The 22,500-nt window shown below is 40.8% G+C and overlaps 1 protein-coding gene across 3 annotated transcripts in view; it reads right to left on the bottom strand.

Annotated features, from left to right (window-relative positions):
• LOC115223120 (alpha-1,6-mannosyl-glycoprotein 2-beta-N-acetylglucosaminyltransferase-like) overlaps window positions 1-22,500 on the bottom strand; it is a 635,056-nt gene that overhangs the window by 350,725 nt on the left and 261,831 nt on the right. The gene's annotated exons all lie outside the window — the stretch shown is intronic.

Genomic DNA, 22,500 nt, shown 5'->3' with positions numbered 1-22,500 from the left:
CTTTCTAGGTAGGTTTTCACTTTTTAAAAAGTGAAAAAGATGGCCTAAATATAAATTTTCTTTCCTTACCAATTATTATTCCATTAAAAGAAGTAAATGTTCTTTATTCTATAATTTACACCTCATTACAGATTTTGTCTCACCTTTTTTTATTTTCTGTTTAATGCCACTTTCCATACATTGTCCATATAATTATTTAAATATTTATTCGTAATACTCTTCCTTTCTTGATATTTAACTCTGATTCTTCTTCCTAAACTTCTAACTAAAACTAACATTTTTCTCATAATTAATATTGTTTCTATTCTAATCGAAGTATTTATAGGTGAGTCTTGATATTTTTATGACAAGACTTACACCAAATAACTTTGTATCTCTCTCCCTCAACTCTCCTCACCACCTCACAATCCACATCCCTGACCCCTGGACATTACTGAGTGCCTTCAGTTCTATGAGTCACAGGCTCGGTTACTCAGTTTCTATGATGAATGAGTGACTGAGGTCACTACATTCCCTTTGAATGAGGCACCAGCCCATTGCAAAGTTACTCATTCTCAGCTGAGTGGACTGGAGCAATGTGGAACAAAATGCCTTGCTCACGAGCACAAGGCACTGCCCGACCCAGGAATCAAAACCAAAATCTTGTGATCAGGATTGGAACATCCTCACCTACCCAATTCTATATTTCTCATTCACCGCAGCAACTGGCCAAGGAAATGCAAAGAGAGTGTAAGAACACGAAGCTCAAGGAACGACAATATGTAATACAGACTCAGCAAATGTACAACAGGTATTTGCAGGTGAAAACAGGTAAAAAGATATTTCTTTAGTGCCCACAAGGGGCTAAACATAGAGGGGACAAACAAGGACAGGCAAAGGGATTAAGTCAATTATATCGACCCCAGTGAGTAACTGGTACTTAATTTATCGACCCCGAAAGGATGAAAGGCAAAGTCGACCTCGGCGGAATTTGAACTCAGAACGTAGCGGCAGACGAAATACGGCTACGCATTTCGCCTGGCGTGCTAAAGCTTCTAGGTAAAAAGAGAGAAAAAATAACAAACTAAAGTTTGAACTGCAGGAAAAACTAAAGCAAAAACCATGAAGATTATAAGAGGAACTGGAGAGAAAAGGAAGCTTTGAATAAAAGGACAACAAGAATCACAAGAAGAAGCCAATGTAAGGCTGGAAAGAACAATTCAAAGAAGGTAAAAAAAAAAAACAAGGAAAAAATTAAGAAAGGCTTTGGAAAAGAAACATGATGAATAATTAAAAGATGGTGAAATGGAAATGTAGGAGAAAAACAAGAGGAGGGGGTTAATTGCTGGAGAGAGATCTGGGGTTCTTACTGCTCCCAAAATCGAAGAAAATAGCATCAGTACAAGACAAAGAAATGTAAATGTTATTCAAAATGGAAGAACTGCAAAAATTGAAGAAAATGCATCAAGACAAGAGAAAAAGAAATCTAAATATTTCTTTGATTCGTATTGAAATTTTCAATAATTTCTGTTCTTCAAAATAGAAGAAATGTAAGAATTAAAAATAAGAAAAACAACACTTTTATTTCAGATGAATATTTATTGCATCCTCCAAATGTTCCAGGGATTTTTTTTTTTTTTTGTAATTTTGAAGAGTTAAACACTTCTTCTTAGGGAGTTCTCTTCCTCAGATAGTAAATTCCATAACAGCTGTCATAATAGTAAAATCTTATTATCTAACTGGAGAGAAAAACCATTGTATCTTTGGAATTTAATGAGTAGCCAAAGGAATCCTAATTACTAAAGAAACTTCAAAACAACATCTTCAGATCTTACAATTCAACATTTTTGCTTCATTGGGAGCTCATGAATAACTGATGCTCCAGGGCAATGGGTTGCATTATATCCATGTTCTCAGCCAATTTCATAGTTACAGGAACAATACTCGTTCTCACAGACAGAGGAGAATCTCAACAATTCTTGCAACTCTGTTGCTGTTGATTCAAAAACAGCCACAGATATTAAATTACAAAATCAGAATAACAGAAGATACATTCCTAGTACTGTGATTCCTTGAAACCAGACCACCAGAGAAAATAACGTTAATGGTTTCGTGAATAAAATGTTTGGGAGAAGATGGAAGTGAAGAAGAATCACAAGAAGTGTCCAAGCATTGCCAAGAGTCAAATATGGTATCTAACCCTTTTGTTACTAACCCGGCCAAAACCGGCTCTGGCTCTGTGGTAAAATGTCTTGTTTCCATAAAAGTTTTGAATTAGAATATTCCACCAAGCCTTAGTCACTAGTTACATTCCTAACACTAGTTTAATGATAACTAAGTTATTTTACTAAATTCTTTTTATATTTAGAATAATTGAAAGAAACCCAGAGCATCTGAAAATAAATGCAGTAACAAAAGGGTTAATGTCAGGAATCAATATACTCCTTTGTCCCCAGTACCCATATAAAATTTTCCACCATTGCAGGGAAGTAGCACTGCCCACTATGAAAAGCACCGAGGGACAGTAATGTGGAGCTAACGATGATTTCTGTTAACACCCACAGCAATGAGGAATTAGCATCGTTTAGAACCTGGAACCATGTGGTTGGGAAGCAAGCTTCTTACCACACAACCATTCCTGCGCCTATATTCATATTAGGTTGTTTTATATGAAACTAGCAGTATCGCCTGGCGTTGCTCAGGTTTGTAAGGGAAATAACCATAAAGCATTTTTAGAGAGTTATAGCCAAAAAATAGCCAAAAAATGGAAAAAAATGATGGTAAATTTTTTTTTGAGATTTAAAAAAGGTGGAGTTGCGTCCCCTAGACAGTTTGTGGTTCGTGTTTCTGATTCTCGACCCCAGTCGAATTTATCGATTTTTTTCAGAACTGGGGGAACTTTTCAAAATTTTCGCTGTGTTAGTTTTGAATTATGACATTGGGCTATGTGTGTGTCAAGTTTCATCAGAATCGGTTGAAAGCCGTGGTCAGGGTGAGGGTACAAGCAAACAGACACACAGAAACACGCACAGACAAACTGCCGTTTATATATAGAGAGATGTCGTATTTGAAAGGTAACAATGAAATGTTTCAAAAGTGTTAACGAACTAATTTATTTAATCAAAGTATGATCCATGTTCATTTATGATGTTTACCCAATGTTTCTCTATGTCATATATTCCATCTTTAAAAAATAATTCATCTTCTGCTGGGATAAACTGTCCAAATATATATATATATATAAAGTTAATCCAAACATGAAAACACAGAGAAAACACAACAATGCGAAGACGTGGAAGAAGTATAGTGTTATTGGACGCTCAGGAAAGGAAAGAAAGAAGGAGGATTTAACGTTTCGAGTGGAGCTCTTCATCAGAAACATAGGAAAAGGAAAGATCCAAAGAAGGGAAGACGGAGGAAAAAAAAAAATCGCCAACGGTACACACGCAGTCACTGGTTTCAAATTTTGGCACAACCCCAGCAATTTCAGGGCAGGGGAGTAAGTCAATTCCATCAACACCAGTGCTTGGCTGGCACTTATTTTATTGACCCCCCGAAAGTATGAAAGGTAAGGTTAACCTTGGTGGAATTTGAACTCAGATCACAAAGACAGACAAAATGCCACTAAGCAATTCCCCAGTAAGCTAACGATTCTGTCAGTTCGCCGCTTTAAATCAAAGAAATATTGATTTCAAATTTTGGCACAAGGCCAGCAATTTCGGAGGTGGGGGAGTCAATTACATCGACCGCAGGGTTAAACTGGTACTAAATCTATCAACCCTGAAGGGATAAAAGGCTAAGTCAACCTTAGCAGAATTTGAACTCAGAATGTAAAGACGGATAGAATGCTGCCAATAAGCTAATATTATTAACGCAACCTGTATTAACACCATCCACAGTTAGCAATTAACACTAGTAGTACGGTCAATTTATAAACACTCAGAGTAGAGGGCTGTTTAATGTTATTAGTGCAACATACCATTTCTTAGTGCCAACAGGTTTTGAGGAATGACGTGTATTTCTTGCAAAATCTGTCAAATAAACGTAAAATGAAAACAAGACCTCTGTAGCTGGTACCTGTAATTCTGTCAGTAAAATATGTGACAACTTCTTAGCTGTATGCTGTTCATGATTTCCATTTGTTTCCAAAGCGTGAAGAAATAGCAGTTCTTTCATTAGTAATTTAATCTGAAGACCATCAAATATTTCCTCTTTCGAACAAGTTTTCAACTCTAAGCACACATATTAACACATACTCTCTCACTCATTCTCTTTCTCTCTTTCATTCTCCTATTCTTCCTCCCTCTCTCTTTTAAAGTCTCATTCCTTCTTCGCTTTTCTTGGACTCTTTCATTTTTTTTTTTTTTTACTTTGTTTGGTTTTGACTTTCACAAATTGCTTTTCTTGTCAGTAAAATAATTAACTTCTAAAATGAAATAATTTCCTGGCGAGATTGGCAGTGAAACAGTGTTGGAATGGAGATGTTTATAAAGTAGAAGACTAACCATGGAACTAGAGAAGCCAGAACAGTGAAGTCTGTAAGCCTGACATTAACAAGTAAAGAACTGCAAGTAAACTATCAACCTTTACCATTTGTTGAGCCTGGACGGACTTCATTGATGATTTGGCTCTCTTTTACTCTTTACTCTTTTACTTGTTTCAGTCATTTGACTGCGGCCATGCTGGAGCACCGCCTTTAGTCGAGCAAATCGACCCCGGGACTTATTCTTTGTAAGCCCAGTACTTATTCTATCGGTCTCTTTTGCCGAAACGCTAAGTGACGGGGACGTAAACACACCAGCATCGGTTGTCAAGCAATGCTAGGGGGACAATCACAGACACACAAACATATACACACACACTTATATATATATATATACACATATATACGACAGGCTTCTTTCAGTTTCCGTCTACCAAATCCACTCACAAGGCATTAGTCGGCCCGGGGCTATAGCAGAAGGCACTTGCTCAAGATGCCACGCAGTGGGACTGAACCCGGAACCATGTGGTTGGTTAGCAAGCTACTTACCACACAGCCACTCCTGGCTGTGAATTTCTGATGAAGTTTTATTTCGTTTTGAGGAAGATTCAACACATTATATATACTGGCCCATATAATGTATGGTGCTGGCATGGCTGTGTGGTAAGAAGCTTCCTTTCCAACCACATGGTTCCAGGTTCAGTCCCACTGCATGGCACCTTGGGCAAGTGTTCTCAGGCTGACCAAAGCCTTGTGAGTGGATTTAGTAGATGGAAACTGAAAGAAGCCCGTCGCATATATAATATATGTATATCTAATGTGTGTGTCATTGTTTGTCCTCCTCCCTCTGTCGCTTGTCAACTGATGTTGGTGTGTTTATGTCCCTGTAACTTAGCGGTTCGGCAAAAGTGACCGATAGAATAAGTACCAAGCTTACAAAGAATAAGTCCTGGGGTCGATTACTTCGACTAATAGGCGGTGCTCCAGCATGGCTGCAGTCAAATGACTGAAACAAGTGGAAGAGTACACCATACACTGCACAGCAGATTGTATGCAGTGCATCATATTGCTTGGTGTACAACAACGAGCATGATGCACCATATTGCAAGGTGCAAACAAAACTCCTAGATTTACCATTGTTTATAAACGCTCCGACAGGAAATGGACAATGTGCAACAGACTAAACCTTAACGAAACCGTGATGCAAACGGCAAAAAGAAGGTAAGACAATTGCTTCAAGGAGATACAGGTATCAGTTGCCTGACATCACTAGCAGCCTCTCGGAAGATTTTCTTCCACAGTTCCGGGTTCAGTCCCACTGCGTGGAACCTTGGGCAAGTGTCTTCTACTATAGCCTCGGGCCGACCAAAGCCTTGTGAGTGGATTTGGTAGACGGAAACTGAAAGAAGCCCGTCGTATATATGTATCTATATGCGTACGTGTGTTTGTGTGTCTGTATTTGTCCCCCTAGCATTGCTTGACAACCGATGCTGGTGTGTTTATGTCCCCGTTACTTAGCGGTTCGGCAAAAAGAGACCAATAGAATAAGTACTGGGCTTACAAAAAGAATAAGTCCCAGGGTCGAGTTGCTCGATTAAAGGCGGCGCTCCAGCATGGCCGCAGTCAAATGACTGAAACAAGTAAAAGAGAGTAAAAGAGAGTCATGTATAGATTTCATGCTAGAGTGAGCATGATGTATTATACTGTGTTTCACAGAGTCATTAGCTGGCAGAATCGTTAGCACGCTGGATGAAATGCTTAGCGGTATTTCGCTCATCGTTATGTTCTGGGTTCAAATTCTGCCGAGGTTTGACTTTGCCTTTCATCCTTTCGGAGTCGATAAATTAAGTACCAGTGGCATACTGGGGGTCGATCTAATTGACTGGCCTCCTCCCTCAAAAATTTTGGGCCTTGAGTAGAAAAAAAAATATTAACAATATGGATTACTATAAAAATCCCTCCAGATTTCGAGCCTTGTACCTACAGTAGAAATATAAATTATATTGTGTCTGATGTGCCATAATGTATGTAGGACACAATGCTATGTATGGTTTAGCCAATGATGTATGGCCCACCACAACTATGTATGGTGTGCCACTCTGTGTATGGTGCATAAGACAGTGTATGATGCATTAGATCATGTATGATGTACTAAACTGCGCATACTGTATAAGTGTGCACAGTGCAACACATTATGTATGATATCCCACAGTGTGCATGTACACCAGACTATACATGGAACAGACTATACAGGGTGTATGATATTGTGCATAGCACCATACTGTGTGTGGTACATCATATTGCATATGCTGCAGCATATGTATATGGTGCACTTTTATGTGTTAAGCACATAATATTGTAAGTGATGCACAATATCTTGTACAAAATGCATCATATTATGTATGGTGCACCAAATTTTGCATACACTGCATTGCAGCATGTATTCTGCACCATGTCATGTATGGCAGATCATGTTGTGCATACAATGCACTGCAGTATATATTGTGCACCATATTATGTATGATGCACAATATCGGCTTCAAATTTAGGCACAAGGCCAGCAATTTGGGGAGGGAGAGGGTTTGTTGATTACATTGACCCTAGTCTTCAACAGGGACTTATTTTACCGACCCCCAAAGGATGAATGGTAAAATCAACCTTGGTAGAATTTGAACACAGAATGTATAAAGACGATGCCACCAAGCCTTTGTCCAGCAAGCTGACGATTCTGTCAGCTTGCTGTCTTGTAGGATGCACAATATTGTGCAGCATAATACTATTGTGCATCATAATACTGTGGATGGGGTACCATTTTGGAGATACTCGCCAGAGTTTTAATGTGTTGACTTGAAAATAAGCTGTTTCCTATTAATATAATCATGCAAGCATAGACGTGCAAAAGTGCATATGCACAAACACATGCACAGAATAAAATGAATGCGTGCCTATAAAAACACACAGATATGCATAAAGCCACCCACATTATTTGCTGAAAATGGTAAAAATAAAATAATTCTGCTGGAATATACGTGACAGAAGAAGTAAATATAGCGAAATATGATGTAAATTCCTCGTCGCATGTGTTGATGGGAATGGAAGCAGAATTTTGAAATGAAAGAAAGTATTTCAGAGAAATTCTTCTGCTTTCGAAAAAAAAAAAATAAATGGAAGGCAAAAAAAAAAAAAAAGAATCTAGATTATGATTGTCCCAATGGACGATGACCCGAAAGTGAAACTGCCAAATCTATGATAACAATGGAAAATATTTCAACAGTGTCAGCGTTCTATAGTGAAGGCACATAGAGATTAAGGAGTTGCTCTCGCAAATTGCCAGACCATGAGTTCGATTCTTGGATAGGGTGACATGTGGTGTTCTCGAGCAAAACACTTCATTTGACATTGTGCTAATGGGTGGGAGAGTGCCAGAATCATTGGCAGGAATGCTTTGCGGTATATATTCCAACTCTACATTCTGAGTTCAATTCCCACCTGCTTGGAGAAGGCAACGAGAAACCCTTCCGGCATTCATCCCATGGATGGTCATAGTTCCAGTAATCTCCTTAGTAGTGTGCCAGGGGAGGATATGGGCCCTCCTAAATCATATGGAGAGTGCTGGGGGTTAACATGCACAAGACCTGCCCAAAAGCAAACCAACACTAAATGTGAGTAGACCATTCCAAAATTTGAATGCAGTATATATACATGTGTGTGTGTGAGTGTGTGTGTGTGTGTGTGTGTGTGAGTGTGTGTGTGTGTGAGTGTGTGTTGTGTGGTGTGGTGTGTGTGTGTGTGTGAGTGTGTGGGGTGAGTGTGTGTGTGTGAGTGTGTGTGTGTGTGAGTGTGTGTGTGTGTGTGTGTGTGTGTGAGTGTGTGTGTGTGTGTGAGTGTGTGTGTGTGAGTGTGTGTGTGCGTGAGTGTGTGTGTGTGTGCGTGTGTGTGAGTGTGGTGTGTGTGAGTGTGTGTGTGTGTGTGTGTGTGTGTGTGTGTGTGTGAGTGTGTGTGTTGTGAGTGTGTGTGTGTGGTGAGTGTGTGTGGTGTGTGTGTGTGTGAGTGTGTGTGTGTGAGTGTGTGTGTGTGTGTGTGTGTGGTGTGAGTGTGTGTGTGTGAGTGGTGGTGGTGTGAGTGTGTGTGTGTGTGGTGTTGTGTGTGTGAGTGTGGTGTGTGTGTGTGTGTGTGTGTGGTGTTGTGTGTGTGTGTGTGGTGGTGTGGTGAGTGTGTGTTGTGTGTGTGTGTGTGTGTGTGTGTGTGTGTTGTGTGTGTGTGGTGTGTGTGAGTGGTGTGTGTGTGTGGTGAGTGTGTGTGTGTGTGTGTGTGTGAGTGTGTGTGTGTGTGTGTGTGTGTGTGTGTGAGTGTGTGTGTGTGTGTGTGTGAGTGTGTGTGTGTGTGTGAGTGTGTGTGTGTGTGTATGTGTGTGTGTGTGAGTGGTGTGTATGTGTGTGTTGTGTGTGTGTGTGGTGTGTGTGTGTGTGTGTGTGTGTGTGTGTGTGAGTGTGTGTGTGTGGGTTTGTGTGTGTGTGTGTGTGTGTGAGTGTGTGTGTGTGTGTGTGTGTGTGAGTTGTGTGTGTGAGTGTGTGTGTGTGTGTGTTGTGTGTGAGTGTGTGGTGTGTTGTGTGTGAGTGTGTGTGTGTGAGTGTGTGTGCGTGTGTGTGTGTGTGTGTGTGTGTGAGTGTGTGTGTGAGTGTGTGTGTGTGTGTGTGTGTTGTATGTGTGTGTGTGTGAGTGTGTGTGTGTGTGGTGTGTGTGTGTGAGTGTGTGTGTGTGTGTGTGTGTGTGTGTGTGTGAGTGTGTGTGTGTGTGTGTGAACAGTCAAAAAGTAATGAAGTGGTAGCACAAACTCATTGGTAATATTATTGGTAACATATTTCACTGAAACCCCTGGAGGGGTAAAGGACAAAGTCAACCTGCCTGGGTGAGAGTTGAACTCGGGGAGATATCGGGATAAACAATATCAAACACATTTGTTCAGGTACTTTAACATTTTAACAGATTTCCTCCATTAATTTTGGTCTACATTGAAGACACACACAAACACACACACACACACACAAACACACACACACACACACACACACACACACACACACAAGCTTACTAGCTTTCTCTACGACAGAGCCTAAAAATGCTCTCTCCCTCTCTCTCCCCACACAATGCTCTCCCTCTCTATCTCTCTCTCTGTCTCTTTCCACATGCATATACATATATACACATATATACATAAATATATACACATACATATATATATACATATATATATATATATATATATATATATATATATATATATATATTATATATATTACACATATATAAAATATTATCACACATGAAAGAAGAACATGTGCTTTCAAGTAAATTGCAAACTTCATATCCCCGACCTAATTTTTAAATCTCTGCGGACAACCACGCATGCACACATGCATAATAAAACAGCAAGTGTTACTCACTAAGGTCAACACAACGACCTTTAAATCTCTAAAGTCGGTCGAGCATACATACATGCATTATGTGCTTGCAAAGTAATCCTTATTCACTTGTGGTGTATATGGAAATGGTATTTGTGTTTGTCGAAGCCTCTCAAGGGAAATGAAAGGTAATAACCAGAGAAAGATTATGGCATTTGATAGAAACAAAAGTGCAAATGGAAGAGAGATAGACGCACAGACAGACAGAATGACAAAGAGTCCGTCGGACAGAAAACGGTCAAAACAAAGGCGTTTCTGGTTGTGATTAGCTTCTTCAATGGTTTCATTATGAAAGGTAGGAAGTGGACCGACAGAAATCCAATCCTTAGTAAAATATCAGTGGAATCGGCATAAATTAAATATTTCCATTCCAGATTTCGGAAGGAATTATACAAAGGATTTCAAAATTTGGTCCCATCTTAATCGCTGCGGAATCATCATCATCATCATCGTTTAGTGTCCATTTTCCAAGCTAGCATGGGTTGGACGGTTCAACTGGGGTCTGTGAAGCCGGAAGGCTTCATCAGGCCTAGTCAGATCTGGCAGTGTTTCTACGGCTGGATGCCCTTCCTAACGATATTTAGAAATTTAGGTGCAGGGGTTAGGGTTGCGTGGTTTATGAACCACGTGATGCCTGGTTCAGTCCCGCTTGTAGGTACGTTCAGGTGTTTTCGACTATAGCCCCAGGTGGAACAAAGCCTTCGGAGTGAATTGGATTTGAAACAGGAGGATGCTGAAAGAAGATCATCATGTGTGTGTGTGATATTTGTGGTGTGTATGTTAGTGTGTGTGTGAGTCTATGATGTGATATTTGTGTGTATGTGTTTCTATATGTGTGATATTTGTGTATAAGTGTGTGTGTGTGTGTGTGTGTGAATGTGTATGCATCTGTGTCATATTTGTGAATATGTATGTGTGCATGAGTGTGATATTTGTGTGTATGTACATGTGTGTGCACCAGTGTGATATTTGTGAGTACATACATGTATGTGTGCAGTGTGTGCATGTGTGTGTGATGTGTGTGTGTGTGTGTGTGTGCATGAATGTATGATAGGATCACTTTGCCTTGACACCACAAGCTAGTTGTAAATGACCATCCCCATCATACAAGCAGTGTGATTCATTTGCAATCTTCTGTGAAAACATGTCCGGCCTTTGTTCCGTTCATGTTCAAAGGACCAAGGGAGGGGGCAGGGAGGAAAAGGGTATCATAATTCTTGGAAACAGATGAGGACTGGTAACGGGAAATACAGCAGCAGCAGCAGCGACACCAAAGATGATGACGATGACAGAAATCAGCCAATGATCAGTCATTGTGAGAGACTCGCAAACTATGACACTGATGTCAGCCAAAAAAAAAAAAAAACAAAAAAATAAAAAACACAGAAAGGAAGAATTTTCAGGAAAAAATAAGGTTTCTTCAAGGTTGTACCAGAACCTTAGCATCGTTAGCAACACATCCTGTTTCTCTTAATTATTCTGCAATCATTTCGTTAATGGACAACGGCGGCCTTGAGATGAGAGAGAGAGTGATTTATTCTATTGCACTAAAAGGAAAACGGATCACAATACATGTAGACATAAATGAATATACACAGGCATGGCACCTTGAGCAAGTTACTTTTTTACAATAGCTTCAGGCCAACCAAAGTTTTGTCAATGGATTTGGTAGATGGAAACTAAAAGAAGCCCATAGTATCATCATCATCATTTAACATCCGCTTTCCATGCTAGCATGGGTTGGACGGTTCAACTGGGGTCTGGCAAGCCCGAAGGCTGCACCAGGCCAGTCTGATCTGGCAGTGTTTCTACGGCTGGATGCCCTTCTTAACGCCAACCACTCCGTGAGTGTAGTGGGTGCTTTTTACGTGCCACCCGCACAGGTGCCAGACGGAGCTGGCAAACGGCCACGAACGGATGGTGCTTTTACGTGTCACCGGCACGGGGGCCAGGCGATGCTGGCAACGGACACGAACGGATGGTGCTTTTACATGCCACCGGCACGGGGGCCAGGCAAGGCTGGCAACGGACATGAACGGATGGTGCTTTTACGTGCCACCGGCACGGGGGCCAGGCGAGGCTGGCAAACGGCCACAAACGGATGGTGCTTTTACGTGCCACCGGCATGGGGGCGAGGCGAGGCATAATAATAATAATAATAATTATTATTATTATTTGGGAATATAATTCCAAACTTACAGGAAAGAATTTAATTTAGAAATACTAAATAAAATTTCACAAAATATACTATATATATATATATAAATTAGAAAAAAAACAACTTTTATCAATTCAATATGTAAATATATATATTCTTTTATTTGTTTCAGTCATTTGACTGTGGCCATGCTGGAGCACTGCCTTTAGTCAAACAAAATGACCCCAGGACTTATTGTTTGTAAGCCTAGTACTTATTCTATCAGTATCTTTTGCTGAACCACCAGGTTACAGGGACATAAACACATCAGCATCTTTCCACTTCCGTCTACCAAATCTATTCACAAGGCTTTGGTTGGCCCGAGGCTGTAGCAGAAGACACTTGCCCAAGGTGCCACACAGTGAGACTGAACCCCAGAACCACGTGGTTGGTAAGCAAGCTAACTTACCACACAGCACGATGATGATGATGATGGTGTTAAAAACGGTGCTTTTAGTGCCAATAAGGTCAATGACATTCCTCACGTCTTGCACCGAAAAATGACGTTAAGTGATGAGAGAAATATTGATGATGCAGGTACGTGTTATCTATCTGATGGTAATTAAATGAAAAGTCAGCAAAACGAAACGGAGGGGGCCGACGGTGGGGGTGGGGGGGGGACGGAACGAATCAATAAAATTGAAAAGGAAATGAAATAGATGGAAATAAAGTCTTGAATAAACAAACCAATAAATAAATAAATAAATAAATACCATAAAAATGTAATAAATAATGTTTCGGTCTTTTTTTTTTTTTTTTATTACAGGAAGAGAATACTTCAAATGAGGAGTACTAATGAAGGAACATATAAGGAGGTCACTAGTACTCACATGTTGATGACGACGATGGGTATGGTGGTGATGATGGGGATGATGATGATAATGGTAGTGATGATGGGGATGGTGGTGATCGTGATGATGGTGGTGATGATGGTAGTGGTGGAGGCCGTGGTGATGATGATGGGAGCGATGATGGTGATGATGGTGATGATGATGGTAGTGGTAGTGGTGGAGGTCGTGGTGATGATGGTGGGAGGTTGTGGTGATGATGATGGGGATGCTGGTCATCATGATGATGGTGGTGATGATGGTAGCGGTGGAGGTCGTGGTGATGATGATGGGAGTGATGATGGGGATGGTGGTCATCGTGATGATGGTGATGATGATGGTAGCGGTGGAGGTCGTGGTGATGATGGTGGTAGTGATGATGGGGATGGTGGTCATCGTGATGATGGTGGTGATGATGGTAGCCGTAGAGGTCGTGGTGATGATGGTGGGAGTGATGATGGGGATGGTGGTCATCTTGATGATGGTGGTGATGATGGTAGCCGTAGAGGTCGTGGTGATGATGGTGGTAGTGATGATGGGGATGGTGGTCATCGTGATGATGGTGGTGATGATGGTAGCCGTAGAGGTCGTGGTGATGATGGTGGTAGTGATGATGGGGATGGTGGTCATCGTGATGATGGTGGTGATGATGGTAGTGGTGGAGGTCATGGTGATGATGGTGGGAGTGATTGTGTTGATGATGATGCAGATGTTTGTGATGATGATGATGATGGTGGGGGTGGTGACAACGATGAAGATCAGGGTTGTGGTAGTGATGATGATGGTGATGATGATGATAATATGATAACAAGCACAATGACAATGGTGGTGGTGGTGGTGGTGATGGTCATGATGGTAATGGTGAGACAGAAGGGAATGGAAGTAGTTAATGAAATTTAGAATCAGTGTCCCCTTCCACAACTAACTACCACCACCACCACCACCACAGCCACCATCAGTATCACCACCGCCACCAACACCACCACTCCACCACCACTACAACCACCACCACCACCATCCCTACCACCACAACAACCACCATCGTCACCACCACCACCACTGCACTTAAGAAATCATTATTCATCACTCAAATTATGAATGTTTAAAGTAGGTTAATGTAGACACACACACACACACACACACACACATACACACATTTTACTAAGTGTTTTCCCATTACATACTAACATGACCCCCGTGGGGCTTTTTGCTAAATCGTTAAACTGGGGCAGCAGCAGTGATTCGTTGATTGATTAGACTAAATCAGTTGTTGCATAACAATGGTGACTGACCAAACCGGACTAAGACTAAACGTTAAATCCCCAGTAATAATGATTGAATAACGAAGACATATGAGTTAGTGATTAGGGTTATTGGGATTATAATTGTAAAAAATAATTAATAGTGACAAGAGAAGTATCGATGTGAAATGGCAATCTTTATTCCCAACTTAACTTCAATGTTGTGTTACAACACAAAATAATGCATTAATTACCATGAGAGGACCCTCATATGGACTTGTAGTGCATAAAAGCACTTTTATTTATATTGTTGATGGACAAGAACCATCTGTTATGGCCACCAGAAGAGTCAGATCCCGTGATTTCACCCTGCTATATGTTTTTCAGTGACAGACATCCGGTCACGTCACAACAGCTGGATCTTCTGCCAGTGATATAAAGAATATCAGTGTTTATTTAGGCACTGGTGTTGCAAAAATAGTTAGTGGGTTTATTAAAAAATAATTGATAGTGACTGAAGCAGCATGAATACCGGAAGATAATCTTGATCTTCAACTTAACATGAAGGTTGTTTTAGAACCAGAATACTGAGTTATTTACCGTGAGAAGACCTCTCATAACGGTTTGTGGTGCATAAAAATACTTGTTATATCATTGACAGAAGAGAACCATCTGCTATGGCCACTGGAACTGCTGGATCATGTGATTTCACCCTGCTGTGGGTTCTTCAGTGACAGATATCCAGCAGTAGTAGCACAGCCATATATAGAATATCAGTGTCTACCCAAGCACTAGTGTCACAAATAGCCAGTGGGCTTATTAAAAATTAATTAATGTCATTAGAGGCAGTGTTAATACCAAAAGACAATCTTGATGTCCAACTTAACATGGAGGTTATGCTAGAACACAGATTACTGCACTACTTACCTTGAGAGGATCTCTCATAAGGACACTTGGTGCATAAAAGCACATGAGCTTAAGAAGGACATTGTAGGGTGAACGTGAGAGGCCAGATCTGGCTGTGTTGCACATAAAACAGTGAGAATATTGCAGGGTAGGGGTAAGAGGTGGGAGCTGGATCTAGCTGATTTGAACATGAAACACATTGAGTATTTTCGTCAGATAAGGTTGATTTAAATGCTAAGGGTTTAAGGGTGGGGAGAGTGACAAGGGTGTCTATATCTGATTGCAATTAAGCAAAAACATAAGATAATTAGCAAAAACTACTGCTGTTGCTACTGCTGCCATTGATGATGATGATGATGATGATGATGCTGACAGTAATGGTCATAATGAGTGCGATGACGTTGGCACCTGGTCACGCTCGATTGTGAATGATAGCAACACTATTCTTACTTATTTTATTCATTTATTTGATGATGATTGATTAGTTAGGCTAAATCGTTAATATTTCACTGCCGTGATTGATTGAACTAAATCGTTAATCTACATTACCATGCCAGTAATGATTGATTGATTCAACAAGACTAAATCATTACTCAACATCAATATTGATAAATTTCTTCACTAAACTAAATCTTTAATCCATGGCAGCTGTGATTGATCGAATGGAACTAAACCAATACTAGTGATTGATTAAACTATCAGCACCATCCATTTGGTATTTACACTGACATAACACTTTGATTAATTAGTCCATCCACTAATCCAATTTATTATGTACCAAATTTATGTACACAGATTATTATCATTGTTGTTGTTGTTGAAGTTATTATTATTGTTGAAGTTGTTATTATTACTATTGTTAAAGTGGCAAGCAGGCAGAATCATTAGCATGCTGGACAAAATGCTTAGCAGCATTTCATCTGTTTTTACATTCTGAGTTCAAATTCCACCGAAGTCAACTTTGTCTTTCATCCTTTCAGGGTCGATAAATTAAGTACTAGTTGAGTAATGGGGTCAGTGTAGTCAACTAAACTCTCCCCACTGTGATTACTGGCCTTGTGCCAAAATTTGATATTATTATAAATGATATTAATACACTTAGTTTTGTTTGATTTTGTACGTACCTGCGGTGTGTGTCACACTTACTTCAAAGGAAGAATTTCTTCAAAATAGAATTTGGTAGATGAAAACTGAAAGAAGCCCTATATATATATATATTATATATATATATATACATATACATATATATATATATATATGTGTGTGTGTGTGTGGTGTGTGTGTGTGTGTGTGTGTGTGTGTTTGTGTTTGACTCACCACCACCATTGTTCGACAACTGATGTTGGTGTGTTTGCGTCCTCGTAACTTAGCTGTTCGGCAGAAGAGTCTGATAAAATAAGCACCTGGCTTACAGGGAATAAGTCCAGCGGTCAATCTCTTTGACTAAAAGGCAGTACTCCAGCATGACCACTGTCAAATGACTGAAACAAGTGAAAGAATAAAAGAATACCAGAAGAACATGCCGTACCACTAAACCAAGAAGGTTCTTTGAAAATGTATGATTTATTTTAAGGCTAAATAGTAATTCTGTTTACATTTGCGTAACTGAGATATTTTGGTTGGATTATATGGTTATCAGTTTTACACTTCTTTCTATATTCTCCAAAAAAAATGCATAGTGGTGTATTTGGTTGCACTCAGATACAATGTCAGAAATGGTTAAGAAAATGAGTTTTTAGAGTGTCCTAATTTAACTTGAATAGTAATCTTTCATGTTTTATTTCCTGAAATTATATCTTTTTTTAATTGCTGTTTTATTGTATCTTTTATATTTATTCTTCGGCAAACATGTGAGCATGTGTATGTGTATATGTGTGTGTATATGTGTGTGTATATGTGTGTGTATACGTATGTATCATTTGCATGCATACATCTATGTGTGTGTGTGTGTGTTACTCTCATCTTTCCATTGTTTCACTCATTGGACAGCGGTCATGCTGGAGCACTGCTTTGAAAGGTTATGTCAAACAAATCAACCCTAGCACCTATTCTATCAGTCACTTTTGCTGATCCGCTAAGTTATGGAGACGTGTAAAGACCAACACTGGTTGTCAAGCAGTGCTGATGGGCAAAAACAAAGACACACACACACACACATCCATATACAATGGGCTTCTTTCAGTTTCCATCTAACAAATCCACTCACAACCCAGGGTTAAAGCAGATGCTTGCCCAAGGTGTTGCATAGTGGGATTGAACCCAGAGCCATGTGGTTGGGAAGCAAAACTCTTACCACACAGCCATGTATATACACATATAGGCATGTACATATATACGTGTATACAGATATATATGTATATATATATATACATGCACATATCTTTATATATATATATATATATATATATATATATATTATATATATATATATATATATATATATATATATCATATACATATATATGCATGTGTGTGTATACTTTTGAAATTCTTAATACATCCTCTCATATATTGTATAAGGTCTCTTACTCTCTCCACCCTTCATAGTTTGATTTATGTGGGGAGTTTTTTACGCACCCCACATTCTATCTCCTTTGTAACCCTCGGTGAAAGATTGTGGTGAATAAGGAAAAAATAATCATCGTCATCATCATTGTCATCATCATCGCCATCACCATCAACACCACAATCACCATCATCACCACCACCATCACGACCACCATCATCATCATCAACATCATCATCATCATCACCTATCCCCATCACCATAATTACAATTATTATCATCATCACTGCCACTATCACCATCATTACAACCAAAACCCCCTTCACCACCACCACCACCACCACCACCATCATTTTCATGATCATCACCACCATTGCTACCCCCTACCAATGTCATAGATCACCACCACCACAACCACCTTCGTAATCAACAACAACAACAACAACAACAACAGTAACCAACATGCCACTATATTTTAGTCAACCACACTAACGAGGAGGTTTGTAATTAAACCAAAATATGAATTTCGTAAACCCAAAACTCCCCACTTCCTAATTTCCAGCACGAAATGGCTTCTTGTAGAGATGCTCCAACCACAAGTGAGATACTTGAGTTACTGAAATATGTTGCTGAAATTATCCTAAGCGTGGGAATAACGGTTCTCTGAGAATTGTTTCGACTAATTCTTTAACTAAAGGAAATTTTCTACACCCATTCTATTTTGGCTATCAAATGGCAATGTCCAGGTCTCTCCTGAGTAATCAATTGGGTATATATACAGGGTGTGATGGATAAATTGTTGCCATTTTCTATTTTTTGGTTTTTTGCATGTGCATTGTTTGTTTTTGATTTTGTCGACTACACAGTATAGTAGGGTCAGTTGGGCACTGCCTGTGAGAAAAGCAGTACAATGACACAATTCACTCTGCCAGAAGTTTGAAAACGACTTACTGTACTGCTTGACATTCATGCCAGAAGTGCTAATGTGAACAGATGGTCAATGCACAGAACAACCGTTGGCTATTCTTGTCCCCAGAACATGTACCAAGAATAATAAAAATCAAACATCCAGTCAACATCATGGTGTTTGGAGTAATCACTAGTGATGGCAACGTTATGCCTCCATTCATCTTCCCACATGGCCTCACACTCAACATAGAGGCCTACATCAAGTACCTAGAAGGGTTATGCTGCCCTGGGTCAAGAGAGTGGCTGCTGGAAAACCCTACGTCTAGCAAAAGGACTCTGCACTATACCACACAAGCAGGAAAACCCAGTGATGGCTGTCAGGCAATTTCTGCAACCACATCACCCCTAACAAAGGCCACCTAACTCCCCAGACTGCAAACCCCTTGATTATTATGTGTGGAGTGCAGTTGAACAGGAGACCAACAAAACTCCTTGTAACACCAAAGATGAACTGAAGGCAAGGATTATGGCAGCATTCACCAACTTAAGCAAGGAGACTGTCCAGATGAGTTGCAGGAGATTCCAAAGTCATGTGGAGACTGTGGTTGAAACCACATGTGGAGGCTGTGGTTGAAACCACATGTGGAGGCTGTGAATATATGAATGTGTGCATGTGGGTGTGTGTGCGTGCGGAAATTTAGATATGTCAGCATAGAAGAATTCTTCCGCAGTATGGAGAAAAAAATAAGATGGGTTACCTTTGTTGTGAAGCTTTTACAATAAAGGAATGATTAAAGAAATATGCAAATGAATAAAGATAGAGAAGGGGGAAGAGGAAGCAAAGAAGGAAACAACAAGAAGCGGTAGCAGCAGTGGCGGCAGCAGCAGCAGCAACCATTTAAGGAGATTTTCAATGTTATTTACAGTTTTAAAAACATTTTTAAAAAGTTTTTGTTTTTTTTTCTTAGAATAGTTTTTCTCTCTGAGAATCCAATAAAGAATTCGCTTCCAAAACGCCAAACATGGAACTCATTTTTCAGACTGTGGCATCAAAAATTTCTAGGAATTAGTAAGAATTACTCAAAAACTCTGTGAAACAGAAATGAAAATTCCAGAGAGTGAAAACTGCAGAAGATTTAATGCTAAAACTAAATTCATAAGTCTTTGATAATACTTAAAATTTGGTTCCATTTGCATTGTCTTGGATAATAAATGTGCAGCTAATTAAAACTGAAATTCTGCAAAGGAACCATTCTATGGAGAATTACCATTTTTGTTGTTGTTATTGTTCTGTTTATAATAGAAGTCATTAAATTGATTGACATCTTTTGGAATGTCGGACATCATTGGAGAAAATGTATTTGCATTTTGGAAAATGGAACAAACACAGAATTTTTAAAGTGAATGTACTTCGTTCCTGAACTCTTAAGTGCAAATAAACAAAAATAATAAAAAATTTACGATAATAATTTACATACACACTTTCGCACACACAGATGCATATATCATCATCATCATCATCATCATCATCATTTAACGTCCGCTTTCCATGCTAGCATGGGTTGGACGGTTCAACTGGGGTCTGGGGAGCCCGAAAGCTGCACCAGTCCAGTCAGATCTGGCAGTGTTTCTACAGCTGGATGCCCTTCCTAACGCCAACCACTCCGAGAGTGTAGTGGGTGATTTTATGTGCCACCGACACAGGTGCCAGACGAGGCTGACAAACGGCCACGCTCGGATGGTGTTTTTATGTGCCACCGACACAGGTGCCAGACGAGGCTGGCAGACGGCCACGCTCGGATGGTGTTTTTATGTGCCACCGACACAGGTGCCAGACGAGGCTGGCAGACGGCCACGCTCGGATGGTGTTTTTATGTGCCACCACCGACACAGGTGCCAGACGAGGCTGGCAGACGGCCACGCTCGGATGGTGTTTTTATGTGCCACCGACACAGGTGCCAGATGAGGCTGGCAAACGGCCACGATCGGATGGTGCTTGTTACGTGCCCACAGCACGGAGGCCAGTCGATGCGGTACTGGCTACGGCCACGTTCGGATGGTTTTCTTATATGCCACGTGCCACCGGCACTGGTACCACAAAGATACAAATTCCATTGATGTTCATCTATTTTGATTTGTTTTGATTTGATTTGATTGATTTTCACTTGCCTCAACAGGTCTTCACAAGTGTCACAAGAAGGAAGGTATGCACAGGTGGACTGACTACGTCCCAGGTAGGGGCCATGGGTTATGGCCTGACTAGTCTTGCCGGGTCTTCGGATGGTGTTTTTATGTGCCACCGACACAGGTGCTAGATGAGGCTGGCGAACGGCCACGATCGGATGGTGTTTGTCATGTGCCCACCGCACTGACTACGGCACTGATGGATTTCTTGTGTGCCAGAGGCACTGGTACCACAAGATACAAATTCCATTGATGTTCATCTATTTTGTCTATTTTGATTTGATTTGATTTTGATTTTCACTTGCCTCAACCGGTCTTCACAAGTGTCACAAGAAGGAAGGAAGGTATGCACAGGTGGACTGACTAGTCTTGCCGGGTCTTCGGAAGGTGTTTTTATGTGCCACCGACACAGGTGCCAGATGAGGCTGGCGAACGGCCATGATCGGATGGTGTTTGTTACGTGCCCACAGCACGGAGGCCGGTCGATGCGGAACTGGCTACGGCCACGTTCGGATGGTTCTCATGTGTGCCACCGGCACTGGTACCACAAAGTGTGTGCCACCGGCACTGGATGGTTCTCATGTGTGCCACCGGCACTGGTACCACAAAGTGTGTGCCACCGGCACTGGTACCACAAAGATACAGATTCCATTGATGTCATCTATTTTGATTTGTTTTGATTTTGATTTTCACTTGCCTCAACAGTCTTCACAAGTGTCACAAGAAGGAAGGTATGCACAGGTGGACTGACTACGTCCCAGGTAGGGGCCATGGGTTATGGCCTGACTAGTCTTGCCGGGTCTCGGATGGTGTTTTTATGTGCCACCGACACAGGTGCTAGATGAGGCTGGCGAACGGCCACGATCGGATGGTGTTTGTCATGTGCCCACAGAACGGAGGCCAGTCGATGCGGTACTGGCTACGGCCACTTTCGGATGGTTTTCTCTTGTGTGCCACCGGCACTGGTACCACAAAGATACAATTCCATTGATGTTCATCTATTTTGATTTGTTTTGATTTTGATTTTGATTTTGATTTTGATTTTCACTTGCCTCAACAGGCCTTTGATTTTCACTTGCCTCAACAGGCCTTCACAAGTATCACAAGGAGGAAGGTATGCACAGGTGGACTGACTACGTCCCAGGTAGGGGCCATGGTTTATGGCCTGACTAGTCTTGCCGGGTCTTCGGAAGGTGTTTTTTATGTGCCACCGACACAGGTGCTAGATGAGGCTGGCGAACGGCCACGACCGGATGGTGTTTGTTATGTGCCCACAGCACGATGGCCAGTGATGCGGTACTGACTACGGCCACGTTCGGATGGATTCTTGTGTGCCACCGGCACTGGTACCACAAGCGGTACTGACTACGGCCACGTTCGGATGGATTCTTGTGTGCCACCGGCACTGGTACCACAAGCGGTACTGACTACGGCCACGTTCGGATGGATTCTTGTGTGCCACCGGCACTGGTACCACAAGCGGTACTGACTACGGCCACGTTCGGATGGATTCTTGTGTGCCACTGGCACTGGTACCACAAGGATACAAATTCCATACATATATATATATATATATATATACAGGCATACATATTTATACAGCGATGCACACACATGTATGTATATGCGTGTGTGTGTATGTATATATACAGAGAGAGAGAGAGACACACACACACACACAGACAGAGAGACAAGGAAAAAGAGCATAAAATGCCAACCATTTGATATCATTTGATATGGTGTATCAAGTGGTTGATATCTATGCAGACCTCATGAAATAATTTCATAGATTGGATCTCCTGGATT

This window comes from Octopus sinensis, linkage group LG22 (assembly GCF_006345805.1).
Source record: "Octopus sinensis linkage group LG22, ASM634580v1, whole genome shotgun sequence".
Taxonomy (NCBI): domain Eukaryota; kingdom Metazoa; phylum Mollusca; class Cephalopoda; order Octopoda; family Octopodidae; genus Octopus; species Octopus sinensis.
This window is presented reverse-complemented; position numbering and strand designations above follow the sequence as displayed.